General features: G+C 47.0%; 1 non-coding gene across 1 annotated transcript; it reads right to left on the reverse strand.

The window, feature by feature from the left end:
• Positions 1 to 309: 309 nt before the first annotated feature.
• LOC131270075 (5.8S ribosomal RNA) lies at positions 310 to 464 on the reverse strand. The gene has a single exon (XR_009179216.1). It is a non-coding gene; the product is annotated as a 5.8S ribosomal RNA (ribosomal RNA).
• Between the last annotated feature and the right edge of the window lie 12,905 nt (positions 465 to 13,369).

A 13,369-nucleotide genomic window follows, 5' to 3' on the forward strand; every position in this document is an offset into this window, starting at 1 on the left:
ATCATTTGTGCTACCGCTGCTGCTTCGACGCTACTTTGACATCTTCGCTTCTATTTAAATAAATAAATAAGCTGAAGCTAGACATCAGTAAACACCACCACAGACACCACAAGCACGCCTTCTCCTCGTACTTCCGCCTCACGCGGGAACACGGACGCTCTAAATACTTCGAATTCCAATGCCAGTATATTGTAAACCACGGGTTCTTTAATGCTAGCGGGTCGTCGCGACCCTAGTTAACATCATGGTGCACGTCTCGTGACGGGTGTCACGGCGTAGTTAAATGTATGCGATACATTTCTCAAATATAAGCGCTCAGTCATCTGTACATCATGGTAGGTTCCCACGACGTGCAATATGCGTTCAACTTATCAATGTTCATGTGTCCTGCAGTTCACATTATGACGCGCAGTTAGCTGCGGTCTTCATCGATCCATGAGCCGAGTGATCCACTGCCGAGGGTGACTAACTTGCGTAAGCCGCCGCTGTGCGCGTATACCCGTTCCCCGTAGGGAGGAGCAAGCCGCCGCTTAGAGACGAAGCATAAAGTGTCCTCATTCCACATAGGGCAAGCTGGATTAATCCATTTTACCCAGGACGGCCGAAGCGGCGTGGACCAGGGGAGAACTGAACCTTATACTTCACACCACAGTAAGTCTACGTGTCCTCTTCCACATAGGGCAAGCTAGAACTAACTATCTTACCCAGGACTGCCGAAGCAGCGTGGACCAGGGGAGGAACACACTTTTCATGGAAACGTAAGGCATCCATGACTGCCATAACGTAAGCCGCCGCTGTGCGCGTATACCCGTTCCCCGTAGGGAGGAGCAAGCCGCCGCTTAGAGACGAAACATAAAGTGTCCTCATTCCACATAGGGCAAGCTGGATGAATCCATTTTACCCAGGACGGCCGAAGCGGCGTGGACCAGGGGAGAACTGAACTTTATGCTTCACACCACAGTAAGTCTTCGTGTCCTCTTCCACATAGGGCAAGCTAGAACTAACTATCTTACCCAGGACTGCCGAAGCAGCGTGGACCAGGGGAGGAACACACTTTTCATAGAAACGTAAGGCATCCATGACTGCCATAGTGCGTAAGCCGCCGCTGTGCGCGTAAACCCGGTCCCCGTAGGGAGGAGTCAAGCCGCCGCTTAGAGACGAAGTATGAAGTGTCCTCTTCCACATAGGGCAAGCTAGAATGAACTATCTTACCCAGGACCGCCGAAGCAGCGTGGACCAGGGGAGAACTGAACTTTATACTTCACACCACAGTATTGAGTAATGTGCCCTCTTCCACATAGGGCAAGCTGGAATGTTCCATTTTACCCAGGACGGCCGAAGCGGCGTGGACCAGTGGAGGACTACACAATCATGAGGTTTGATATCGACTTGTGTGTTTCAATAGGATACCGATGGTATGGTTTGAACCGATTTGATTTAGCCATTCTGAAGTCATCACTTGGTTGAAGCGCTGAACTAGGGAGGCATCGTTTACATATATATTGGTTTTCGCATGCTCTACTAGGTTAATGTCATGTGGTTGGCTATCGAGCATGCCCAAGTGATGACTTGATTGTGTGCTTGCTTGAATTCTTCACATTTCATACCATCGGTTAGTTGTCGAATCATTCCTCGATCATAACCTTCGTTCTTGGTTCATGTATGCTCTCTTCCACATAGGGCAAGCTAGAATTAACTATCTTACCCAGGACCGCCGAAGCAGCGTGGACCAGGGGAGAACTATACTTTGTCTTGTATGCCCTCTTCCACATAGGGCAAGCTAGAACTAACTATCTTACCCAGGACCGCCGAAGCAGCGTGGACCAGTGGAGGACTATACTTTGTTCATAACACCACAGTATTGAGTAATGTGCCCTCTTCCACATAGGGCAAGCTAGAATGAACTATCTTACCCAGGACCGCCGGAGCAGTGTGGACCAGTGGAGGACTACACAATCATGAGGTTTGATATCGACTTGTGTGTTTCAATAGGGTACCGATGGTATGTTTTGAACCGATTTGATTTAGCCATTCTGAAGTCATCACTTGGTTGAAGCGCTGAACTAGGGAGGGGCATCGTTTACATATATATTGGTTTTCGCATGCTCTACTAGGTTAATGTCATAGGGTTGGCTATCGAGCATGCCCAAGTGATGACTTGATTGTGTGCTTGCTTGAATTCTTCACATTTCATACCATCGGTTAGTTGTCGAATCATTCCTCGATCATAACCTTCGTTCTTGGTTCATGTATGCTCTCTTCCACATAGGGCAAGCTAGAATTAACTATCTTACCCAGGACCGCCGAAGCAGCGTGGACCAGGGGAGAACTATACTTTGTCTTGTATGCCCTCTTCCACATAGGGCAAGCTAGAATAAACTATCTTACCCAGGACCGCCGGAGCAGCGTGGACCAGTGGAGGACTATACTTTGTTCATTACACCACAGTATTAAGTATGGTGTCCTCTTCCACATAGGGCAAGCTAGAATTAACTATCTTACCCAGGACCGCCGAAGCAGTGTGGACCAGGGGAGGACTATACTTTATACTTCACACACTTGCCAAATTGAAGTCATCACTTGGTTGAAGCACTGAACTAGGGCGAGTCTATCGTTTACTTTGCATTGGGATAATACGCTGCATGCTCTCTTAGGTTAATGTCATGTGATTGGCTATAGAGCATGCCCAAGTGATGACTTTGTTTCAAGCTCAACAGGTAGGGTATTGAGTCCTCTTCCACATAGGGCAAGCTAGAATTAACTATCTTACCCAGGACCGCCGGAGCAGCGTGGACCAGGGGAGAACTATACTTTGTCTTGTATGCCCTCTTCCACATAGGGCAAGCTAGAACTAACTATCTTACCCAGGACTGCAAAGCAGCGTGGACCAGTGGAGGACTATACTTTGTTCATTACACCACAGTATTAAGTATGGTGTCCTCTTCCACATAGGGCAAGCTAGAACTAACTATCTTACCCAGGACCGCCGAAGCAGTGTGGACCAGGGGAGGACTATACTTTATACTTCACACACTAGCCATACTGAAGTCATCACTTGGTTGAAGCGCTGAACTACGGCGGGGTAATCGTTTACAGGTTATAATCATATAGCTGCATGCTCATTAGTAGATAATGGAATATTGTATGGCAATATGAGCATGCCCAAGTGATGACTTTGTTTCAAGCTCAACAGGTAGGGTATTGAGTCCTCTTCCACATAGGGCAAGCTAGAATGAACTATCTTACCCAGGACCGCCGGAGCAGCGTGGACCAGTTGAGGACTCTATACTTTATACTTCACACCACAGTATTGAGTACGACTTGCATAAAGCCCCTAATGAGAACCACGAGGGCTCTCTCAATGTAGAACCACGAGGGCTCTAGTACCGATTCTCTCGGTACGGCTTGGTCCGTGTTCCTTTATGCATGTACTCGCAGAAAGTCTCAACCCGGAGGTCTTGACTTTGATTGTCATAGTTGGACTACGACGGGGCATCCGACCATTGCTGATCGAACACCCCTGATTCACCATCTTTCGGGTAGGCGGTACGCGTACCTCCGGACGAGGAAGTCTCAACCCGGAGGTCTTGACTTTGATTGTCATAGTTGGACTACGACGGGGCATCCGACCATTGCTGATCGAACACCCCTGATTCATCATCTTTCGGGTAGGCGGTGCGCGCACCTCCGACGCGGAAGTCTCAACCCGGAGGTCTTGACTTTGTATTGTCATAGTTGGACTACGACGGGGTATCCGACTCATCGAATACCCCAGAAGCACACCATCTTTCGGGTAGGCGGTACGCGTACCTCCGGACGCGGAAAGTCTCAACCCGGAGGTCTTGACTTTGGTTGTCATAGTTGGACTATGACGGGGCATCCGACCATTGCTGATCGAACACCCCTGTTACACCATCTTTCGGATAGGCGGTGCGCGACACCACCGACGCGGAAAGTCTCAACCCGGAGGTCTTGACTTTGTATTGTTGGATAGTCCTCTTCCACTATAGGGCAAGCTGGAAATATTCCATTTTACCCAGGACTGCCGAGGCAGCGTGGACCAGGGGAGAACTTCACGGAATCTTCAGGCATCCATGATTGCCATAGTGCGTAAGCCGCCGCTGTGTGCGTCAACTCGTTCCCCGTGAGGAGGAGTCTAGCCGCCGCTAAAAGACGAAGCATTAAGTGTCCTCATTCCACTATAGGGCAAGCTAGAATGAACTATCTTACCCAGGACCGCCGAAGCAGCGTGGACCAGGCGAGGACTACTTTATACTTCACACCACAGTATTGAGTACGACTTGCATAAAGCCCCTAATGAGAACCACGAGGGCTCTCTCAATGTAGAACCACAAGGGCTCTAGTACCGATTCTCTCGGTACGGCTTGGTCCGTGTTCCTTTATGCTTGTACTCGCGGAAAGTCTCAACCCGGAGGTCTTGACTTTGATTGTCATAGTTGGACTACGACGGGGCATCCGACCATTGCTGATCGAACACCCCTGATTCATCATCTTTCGGGTAGGCGGTGCGCGCACCTCCGACGCGGAAGTCTCAACCCGGAGGTCTTGACTTTGTATTGTCATAGTTGGACTACGACGGGGTATCCGACTCATCGAATACCCCAGAAGCACACCATCTTTCGGGTAGGCGGTACGCGTACCTCCGGACGCGGAAAGTCTCAACCCGGAGGTCTTGACTTTGATTGTCATAGTTGGACTACGACGGGGCATCCGACCATTGCTGATCGGACACCCCTGATTCATCATCTTTCGGGTAGGCGGTACGCGTACCTCCGGACGCGGAAAGTCTCAACCCGGAGGTTCGGACTTAGAGTTTTTCCCATTTAAAAGTTTTTCTCTTAGCCATACTGAAGTCATCACTTGGCGAACGATTGAACTAGGGCGGGTTAATCGTTTATAGGTATCATGTGGTTTGCATGCTCTCTTAGGTTAATGTCATGTGGTTGGCTATCGAGCATGCCCAAGTGATGACTTTGTTTCACGCTTGCTTGATTTCTTCATGATTCCCTGTTATATAGTGTATTCATTCGAGAACAGGGAATCTTTGGTTTTGCTCAACAGGTATTGGATGTCAACTTGGTATCTAGATCGCATTAAGTCTCAACCCGCAGGTTCGGACTTGTATAGTGACATCTTGTTACGGTCTTGAGTCTCAACCCGCAGGTTCGGACTACTTAGTGTTTGATCGAATATAATATGGCAACTTGTGCCTAAGTCTCAACCCGCAGGTTCGGACTTCTGTTTATTTGGCCAATGTATGTATAAGGCAACTTGTGCCTAAGTCTCAACCCGCAGGTTCGGACTTGTGTATTTGTTCGAAGTCATGTATAAGGCAACGTGTGCCTAAGTCTCAACCCGCAGGTTCGGACTTGTTAGTGTTTCGTCAACTTTCATATGGCAACTTGTGCCTAAGTCTCAACCCGCAGGTTCGGACTTGTGTATTTGTTCGAAGTCATGTATAAGGCAACTTGTGCCTAAGTCTCAACCCGCAGGTTCGGACTTGTGTATTTGTTCGAAGTCATGTATAAGGCAACGTGTGCCTAAGTCTCAACCCGCAGGTTCGGACTTGTTAGTGTTTCGTCAACTTTCATATGGCAACTTGTGCCTGAGTCTCAACCCGCAGGTTCGGACTTCTATAGTGTTTCGTCAATTATCATATGGCAACTTGTGCCGAAGTCTCAACCCGCAGGTTCGGACTTCTGGAAGGATCACTTGGCCACTAATGATCCTTCCGCAGGTTCACCTACGGAAACCTTGTTACGACTTTTACTTCCTCTAAATCATCAAGTTCGGTCAACTTCGATAAAGCAGACGCGGTTCACGAGGATCCAGCGAACGATCATCTCCAAAGACCTCACTAAATAATCCATCGGTAGTAGCGACGGGCGGTGTGTACAAAGGGCAGGGACGTATTCAACGCTGGCTGATGACCAGCACTTACTAGAAGTTCCGAGTTCATATGGACCATTGCAATCCATAATCCCTACTAAGTGAGTATTTGAGTGATTTCCCGTTCCTCTCGGAATAGGAGACACGCTGCTACCCACATTGTAGCACGCGTGTAGCCCAGAACATCTAAGGGCATCACGGACCTGTTATCGCTCGATCTCATTTTGCTAAACACAAATTGTCCTGCTAAGCAGCGTACCGTAAGTGCACTTGCGCACACGAACAGCGAAGGTGTCAGGTCATACTCCACCGAAAGGTCCTAACCCGTTCCAATCGGCATCGACGCATTAACGCTGACTGCGTTCTAGTTAGCATATGTGAGTCACGTTCGTTATCGGAATTAACCAGACAAATCAATCCACGAACTAAGAACGGCCATGCACCACTACCCTTAAATTTGAGAAAGAGCTATTAATCTGTCTCACCTCCATAAGTTCGGACCTGGTAAGTTTTCCCGTGTTGAGTCAAATTGAACCGCAAGCTCCATTTCATTGTGGTGCCCTTCCGTCAATTCCTTTAAGTTTCAACTTTGCAACCATACTTCCCCCGGAACCTGACTTTGGTTTCCCGGAAGCTACTGAGAGCACCTGGTTGTAGCGTCTCCCAATTGCTAGTTGGCATCGTTTACGGTTAGAACTAGGGCGGTATCTAATCGCCTTCGATCCTCTAACTTTCGTTCTTGATTAAAGAAAGCATCCTTGACAAATGCCTTCGCTTTAGTTAGTCTTACGACGGTCTACGAATTTCACCTCTCGCGCCGTAATACTAGTGTCCCCAACTACTTCTGTTAATCATTACCTCCGGTCTGAGTACAAACCAATGAAAGATTAGACCAAGGTCGTATTCCATTATTCCATGCAAGATTATTCTAGGGCGTTTGGGCACCCTGCTTTAAGCACTCTAATTTGTTCAAGGTAAACGTGAGCGGTCGAGCTCTATGTTACACTTGCACCCGTTGAAGGGCACACCATGACACAGACTTGGTGCCCTACCACACCATTGAGTCGCAACCAGATTCCGACTTGGCCCACCGACCACGGGTTGACCGGGTCGGCGGAGCCGGACTGTGTTGGACAAGTATCAACTTCGAACGTTTTAACCGCAACAATTTTAATATACGCTAGTGGAGCTGGAATTACCGCGGCTGCTGGCACCAGACTTGCCCTCCACTTGATCCTCGTAGAAGGATTTATGCTCTACTCATTCCAATTATGAAACATCATTAAAGAGTTTCATATTGTTATTTCTCGTCACTACCTCCCCGTCCCGGGATTGGGTAATTTACGCGCCTGCTGCCTTCCTTGGATGTGGTAGCCATTTCTCAGGCTCCCTCTCCGGAATCGAACCCTGATTCCCCGTTACCCGTTGCAACCATGGTAGTCCTCTATACTACCATCCATAGTTGATAGGGCAGATATTTGCGAGATCTGTCGTCGGTACGAGACCATACGATCAGCATCATTATCCAGACTTCAACTCAATGACACGGAGAACCCGCGATTGGTTTGACTAATAAGTGCACCAGTTCCCGCGAGGGTCCTGGCATGTTGCATGTATTAGCTCTAGATTTTCCACAGTTATCCAAGTAACTAGGTTGATGATCTCGTAAATTATAGCTGTTATACTGAGCCTTATGCGGTTTCACATTAAATCTGTTTGTACTTAGACATGCATGGCTTAACCTTTGAGACGAGCGTATATTACTGGTAGGATCAACCAGAATTCCGACTTTGCGTTCGAATGTTCATTGTCCCATTGCACCCGGAGGAGCAAACACCACGTTCTATATGTTGTCAAGTCCGGTAGCACACGGGAGGCGAGCCCCCGTGCGAACCTCATTGCCCTCGTATCACACACACCCGATGCACCGGACAGGCACTTGAGCGGCATTCGACTCCGCTAAGCGCTCGTGCGCCCGATTGTGCATGCGCTGACGGGGCCTTCATACCCCTACCACAGCGACCTTATGCCAAACTTCCATGAATACTTAGGTGAGCTGACAAGGGCCTTCATTTCCCTACCATCAACTAAAGGACACGCTAGGCGCGTCCGATCATTGCAACTGCGGGGCTTTCATACCCCAATCACCACAGTACGCAATTCACCAGAGTTTAATCACAACCCCCCCGGACATGGCACACTATTAACTTGCAACAAAACTTAGTGTGTGCCGGGCACATCGGTTCCACAAAATCATTCCCGATGTACCCCAATTGGGGTTGTGAACGCATCCATGGTCCTCTGACACACCCAACCAAGCGTGGATACTACATACCTCAAACACCCAGTACACTAACAGACAAATCAATATATGGTTGCTTTCCCCCAGACATTTGCCAATCACTTGGCACCCGGACGGGAACTCGCTCCTGATTGCGCCATTGCCACCCATTTGCCAAGAGCGAGTTCTGTATGTAGATTTCATTTGGAAAGACAACCGTGTACTGGATATTCTATCCGACGATTACAGATGACGAGTACGAGACTCGACTACACTCACGGATAATACATTTTGGGTCGAGATTGCTTTCGGGGTTTTCGATTGGTCTTGCGCTTGTAAACGTATAACTTTGACTTGTGGTAACCTCGGTATGTTAGTCGATCACGTGGTTGTGAACTGGGTAAGGGTGGGCAATCTGTTCACTTGCACTCTGGGTAGGAATATGGTGAGCGCTATAGGTTAAAGATCATGGTATGGTTCCATCGTGATGACTTTCGCTAGATAGTAGTATGTTTGGATAGTTATAACGTTTTTGGCCATTTGTTCATAGTGTTCGGTCCATTGAGGAATTCGATTGGTCTTTGCTTCACACACGTGGTCGATCACTTGGATGTGAACTAGGGTGAGAATAAGGTGTTCACTAGTGCTCTTAGGTTTTGGATCAGTACTGAGCACTTGATTGGTTTCGCATAATATGTATCCATAGTGATGACTCTTTCCAGCTTAAGATTTCGTTACCAGTTTCGAATCCTCCCCACGTTCGCTTTTACTTGGTTAGGTTTTCGAGTGTAGATTTGAAAGCAATCTCATGTATGTATCCCATCTGATATAAGCCACTGACAGTTCATGTCACCTCGTTCAACTCTCGCTGGGTCACAGAAGTATGTTACTGCGCCCATTATCCCTACTCGGATAGGTTCGGTTCGTTCGTTTTATACTACGGTGAGTAAACTCAATTTGTGCATCGCATAGCCATGGAAAGCAAGCTTTCGCGGGCCTCTTCGACTGTTTTGATACGAGCTGTGCCCGTGATGCTTGTCATCCCAGGATACTAGACCCCTTTGGACGACCGCATGACCATCAGAAAGTAAATTCCACGTTCGATTTGGGGTGTGAACCCCGAACATAAAGTCTTTGTGTAGAACCACGAGGGCTCTATAGTACCGATTCTCTCGGTACGCTTGGTCCGTGTTCCTTTATGTTCGTACTCTTGTGAATAAGATTCACGTTCGTTTTGGGATATTTGCTACTGTCACCGTTTGAGTACTATGGGGCTTGAACCCCTAACATAAAGTCTTTGTGTAGAACCACGAGGGTTCTATAGTACCGATTCTCTCGGTACGCTTGGTCCGTGTTCCTTTATGTTCGTACTCTTGTGTGTATAATATTCATGTTCGGTTTGGGATATTTGCTACTTTCACCAGGGTCCCGTTCTTCATACAAGTCTGCCTTGCTAATGTGGTAACTTTATAGTGTAGTTCTGACATCCCAATTTTGGGACTTAGCCGATTTTTCGTATATTTCCATATGACCCATAGGGTCCCTTTCTTCATACAAGCTTGCCTAGGGCGATCGGTCAAAACTTGTCTTACTATTCGATTGGTCTTCGCACTTTCACCCTAGGCAGTTCGCCTAGGTCTGTCTTCTTGAGGAGGCCAAAACCCGAAATAAGGAGGTTCGGCCGACCCTGAAACCTCCCCTGTCTGAACTACACTAACCCGATTTTTCAGGGTCCTCAGCGCCATACAACTTTGCCTAGGTCACTTGTACTCTTGACTTAGGCCATCCGACTTGGTCCGTGTTTCTTCCTAGGGTTCACCTAGGTACTTTGCCTTGCTTGATGTGGTAACTTTTTAGTGTAGTTCAGACATCCTAATTTTGGGACTTAGCCGATTTTTCATGTATTTCCATATGACCCATAGGGTCCCTTTCTTCATACAAGCTTGCCTAGGGCGATCGGTCAAAACTTGTCTTACTATTCGATTGGTCTTCGCACTTTCACCCTAGGCAGTTCGCCTAGGTCTGTCTTCTTGAGGAGGCCAAAACCCGAAATAAGGAGGTCCAGCCGACCCTGAAACCTCCCCTGTCTTAACTACACTAACCCGATTTTTCATGGTCCTTAGCGCCATACAACTTTGCCTAGGTCACTTGTACTCTTGACTTAGGCCATCTGACTTGGTCCGTGTTTCTTCCTAGGGTTCACCTAGGTACTTTGCCTTGCTTGATGTGGTAACTTTTTAGTGTAGTTCAGACATCCCAATTTCGGGACTTAGCCGATTTCTCGTATATTTCCATATGACCCATAGGGTCCCTTTCTTCATACAAGCTTGCCTAGGGCGATCGGTCAAAACTTGTCTTACTATTCGATTGGTCTTCGCACTTTCACCCTAGGCACTTTGCCTAGGTCTGTCTTCTTGAGGAGGCCAAAACCCGAAATAAGGAGGTTCAGCCGACCCAGAAACCTCCCCTGTCTGAACTACACTAACCCGATTTTTCAGGGTCCTCAGCGCCATACAACTTTGCCTAGGTCACTTGTACTCTTGACTTAGGCCATCCGACTTGGTCCGTGTTTCTTCCTAGGGTTCACCTAGGTACTTTGCCTTGCTTGATGTGGTAACTTTTTAGTGTAGTTCAGACATCCTAATTTTGGGACTTAGCCGATTTTTCATGTATTTCCATATGACCCATAGGGTCCCTTTCTTCATACAAGCTTGCCTAGGGCGATCGGTCAAAACTTGTCTTACTATTCGATTGGTCTTCGCACTTTCACCCTAGGCAGTTCGCCTAGGTCTGTCTTCTTGAGGAGGCCAAAACCCGAAATAAGGAGGTTCAGCCGACCCAGAAACCTCCCCTGTCTGAACTACACTAACCCGATTTTTCAGGGTCCTCAGCGCCATACAACTTTGCCTAGGTCACTTGTACTCTTGACTTAGGCCATCTGACTTGGTCCGTGTTTCTTCCTAGGGTTCACCTAGGTACTTTGCCTTGCTTGCTGTGGTAACTTTTTAGTGTAGTTCAGACATCCCAATTTTGGGACTTAGCCGATTTTTCATGTATTTCCATATGACCCATAGGGTCCCTTTCTTCATACAAGCTTGCCTAGGGCGATCGGTCAAAACTTGTCTTACTATTCGATTGGTCTTCGCACTTTCACCCTAGGCAGTTTGCCTAGGTGTAGCTTCTTGAGGAGGTCAAAACCCAAAATAAGGAGGTTCAGCCGACCCAAAAACCTCCCCTGTCTAAACTACACTAACCAGATTTTTCAGGGTCCTCACCGTCATACAACTTTGCCTAGGTCACTTGCACTCTTGACTTAGGCCATCTGACTTGGTCCGTGTTTCTTGCTAGGGTTCACCTAGGTAGTTTGCCTTGCTTGATGTGGTAACTTTTTAGTGTAGTTCTGACATCCCAATTTTGGGACTTAGCCGATTTTTCATGTATTTCCATATGACCCTTAGGGTCCCTTTCTTCATACAAGCTTGCCTAGGGCGATCGGTCAAAACTTGTCTTACTATTCGATTGGTCTTCGCACTTTCACCCTAGGCAGTTTGCCTAGGTGTAGCTTCTTGATGAGGCCAAAACCCAAAATAAGGGGGTTCGGCCGACCCAAAAACCTACCCTGTCTAAACTACACTAACCAGATTTTTCAGGGTCCTCAGCGCCATACAACTTTGCCTAGGTCACTTGTTCTATTGACTTAGGCCATCTGACTTGGTCCGTGTTTCTTCCTAGGGTTCACCTAGGTACTTTGCCTTGCTTGGTGTGGCAACTTTTTAGTGTAGTTCTGACATCCTCATTTTGGGACTTAGCCGATTTTTCGTAAAATACCATATGACCCATATGGGTCCTTTCCTTCATATAAGTTTGCCTTGCTTGGTATGGTAACATTTGAGTGTAGTTCTGACATCATCATTTTGGGACTTAGCCGATTTTTCGTAAAATACCATATGACCCATCAGGGTCCTTGCCTTCATATAAGTTTGCCTTGCTTGGTGTGGTAACATTTGAGTGTAGTTCTGACATCCCCATTTTGGGACTTAGCCGATTTTTCGTAAAATACCATTTGACCCATCAGGGTCTTTTGCTTCATATAAGTTTGCCTTGCTTGGTGTGGTAACATATGAGTGTAGTTCAGACATCCCCATTTTGGGACTTAGCCGATTTTTCGTAAAATACCATATGACCCATCAGGGTCCTTTGCTTCATATAAGTTTGCCTTGCTTGGTGTTGTAACCTTTGAGTGTAGTTCTGACATCATCATTTTGGGACTTAGCCGATTTTTCGTAAAATACCATATGACCCATCAGGGTCCTTTGCTTCATATAAGTTTGCCTTGCTTGATGTGGTAACATTTGAGTGTAGTTCTGACATCCCCATTTTGGGACTTAGCCGATTTTTCGTAAAATACCATATGACCCATCAGGGTCCTTGCCTTCATATAAGTTTGCCTTGCTTGGTGTGGTAACATATGAGTGTAGTTCAGACATCCCCATTTTGGGACTTAGCCGATTTTTCGTAAAATACCATATGACCCATCAGGGTCCTTTGCTTCATATAAGTTTGCCTTGCTTGGTGTTGTAACCTTTGAGTGTAGTTCTGACACCATCATTTTGGGACTTAGCCGATTTTTCGTAAAATACCATATGACCCATCAGGGTCCTTTGCTTCATATAAGTTTGCCTTGCTTGATGTGGTAACATTTGAGTGTAGTTCTGACATCCCCATTTTGGGACTTAGCCGATTTTTCGTAAAATACCATATGACCCATCAGGGTCCTTTGCTTCATATAAGTTTGCCTTGCTTGATGTGGTAACATTTGAGTGTAGTTCTGACATCCCCATTTTGGGACTTAGCCGATTTTTCAATCAATACCATATGACCCATCAGGGTCCTTGCCTTCATATAAGTTTGCCTTGCTTGGTGTGGTAACATTTGAGTGTAGTTCTGACATCCCCATTTTGGGACTTAGCCGATTTTTCGTAAAATACCATATGACCCATCAGGGTCCTTTGCTTCATATAAGTTTGCCTTGCTTGGTGTTGTAACCTTTGAGTGTAGTTCTGACATCATCATTTTGGGACTTAGCCGATTTTTCGTAAAATACCATATGACCCATCAGGGTCCTTGCCTTCATATAAGTTTGCCTTGCTTGGTGTGGTAACATTTGAGTGTAGTTCT

The sequence above is a fragment of the Anopheles coustani genome, assembly GCF_943734705.1.
Source record: "Anopheles coustani chromosome X unlocalized genomic scaffold, idAnoCousDA_361_x.2 X_unloc_13, whole genome shotgun sequence".
In the NCBI taxonomy this organism is placed as follows: Eukaryota; Metazoa; Arthropoda; class Insecta; order Diptera; family Culicidae; genus Anopheles; species Anopheles coustani.